Raw genomic sequence first — 2,285 nt, forward strand, 5'->3', positions numbered from 1 at the left:
ATCGACGTCAGCTCCCATATTGTCATTAATGGGAATTTGGGCGTCGACCCTAAGAATAATGTCCGCAGAGATGCTCGAACAACCGATCAGAACGCACAGAGCAGTGGGAATTAGCCTTCGAATGATATTCGAGATGTTGTAGACCCAACAAGCGGCAATAACACAACTCCAAAATCAGAATTGTGCACCAAGCAGGATCGAAATCGAGCCATCACAAGAAATTGTTCATAGAGCCGAATCGGTGCTGAAGAGATCGAATGAAGGAGAATCAAAGTCTAATCCTACTATCGTAAAAATCCTCGAGGAATTGACAAAGAGAATCGAGTCAGGGGAAAAGAAGATCGAGGAAAATGATAAGAAGGTGGAAACTTATAACTCTAGGGTCAATCAGATCCCGGGGGAATCACCAGTATTTAAAGGACTTGATTCCAAAAAGTTTGTCCAAAAACATTTCCCCCCAAGTGCGGCTCTGAAGCCAATCCCAAAGAAGTTCCGTATGGTCGAGATTCCAAAGTATAAATGGACTACAGATCTAAACGAACACGTCTCCTCATATACGTGCTCCATTAAGGGAAATGACTTGGAAGATGACGAGATTGAATCCGTGTTGCTGAAGAAATTTGGAGAAACTTTATCAAACGGTGCCATGATATGGTACCATAATTTGCCACCTAATTCTATTGATTCGTTTGTTATGCTTGCAGATTCTTTTGTGAAGGCGCACGCTGGAGCTATTAAGATTTCAACTAGAAAGTCGGACCTACTCAAGGCAAGGCACAAAGACAACAAGATGCTTAGGGAATTCGTATCTCGATTTCAAATGGAACTGATGGATTTGCCATCGGTCACCGACGATTAGGTTGTTCAAGCCTCCACCCAAGGTCCCAACGAACGGAGTTCCATAGCTTCAAAACAACTAAAGCAGAATTTGATCGAATATCCAGTCGTCACTTGGTCTGATGTACATAATCGCTATCCATCAAAGATTAGGGTCGAAGACGATCAACTAAGGGATCCAATCAGTTCAATTTATCCCAACAAGCCCATGGACAGAGTTAAAAGGGATGTCGATCAGAAATCATGATTGAACAGAGACCGATATCATCCATACGGGAGAGATAAATAGCGGGTCTGGGCATAACTCCGTGGAATGATAGAAGGAATGATCGGGGATAAAGAACCCGAGTGCTCATGAGCAAGAGTTATTTCGATAGAGATGTCGGGTCTGAAGAAGCACCTCGATTGTAGGAATATAACTTTAGCATAGATGCTTCCGCCATAGTATCGTCCATTGGGCATATCAAAGATACCAGGTGGCCTCGACCTCTACAAACTGATCCGACCAAGAGAAACCCAAACCAAATAGTCAAGTATCATGGCACCCATGGCCATAAAACTGAAGATTGCAGACAACTAAGAAAAGAAGTTGCCCGATTGTTCAACGAGGGGCACCTTTGAGAATTCTTAAGTCATCGAGCCAAGAACCACTTCAAAAACAAAGATTCGAACAGATAGAACGAGCAAGAAGAGCCACAACACAAGATTCACATGATCGTTGGAGGGGTCGATGTTCCCCAAGGACCGGTATTCAAACGCACCAAGGTGACAATCACCAGAGAAAAATAGACTCGGGACTACTTACTGGAGGAGACCATGTCTTTCAATGACGAGGATGCAGAAGGGATCGAACAACCTCACAACGACGCACTAGTAATATCTATCCTTATGAATAAAATTCAAGTTAAATGTGTGTTGATCGATCTAGGTAGCTTGGCCAACATTATTCGATCAAGGGTCTCGGCCTACAAGATCAAATTGTGCCCGCAGCTCGAGTGCTTAATGGCTTCAACATGGAAAGTGAAACCACCAAAGGGGAAATTGTCTTGCCGATGAACGTGGCCGGAACCATACAGGACACAAAATTCTATGTAATTGAGAGTGACATGAGGTACAATGCCCTGCTCTGGAGGCCTTGGATCCAGAACATAAGGGAAGTACCCTCAACCCTTCACCAAATTATAAAGTTCCCGACATCTGAGGGAATCAAAACGGTATACGGAGAGCAGCCCTCCACCAAGGAGATGTTAAGAATCGATGAAGTGGTACCGGTGTCAACATTTTCTTCTGCAAAGGGATCGAATTCAAAGGGAAAATAGGAAGTCAAATAGCAACCACAGTCACCAACCTCAGCCTGATTAGAGAAGCAAGAAACTTTTGAGGATGATGATTATATGATACCTCGAACTTTCATAATCCCTGATGATTCTGACGCAACATAGTCGACG

Source organism: Nicotiana sylvestris, chromosome 11, assembly GCF_000393655.2.
Source record: "Nicotiana sylvestris chromosome 11, ASM39365v2, whole genome shotgun sequence".
NCBI classification, from domain to species: Eukaryota; Viridiplantae; Streptophyta; class Magnoliopsida; order Solanales; family Solanaceae; genus Nicotiana; species Nicotiana sylvestris.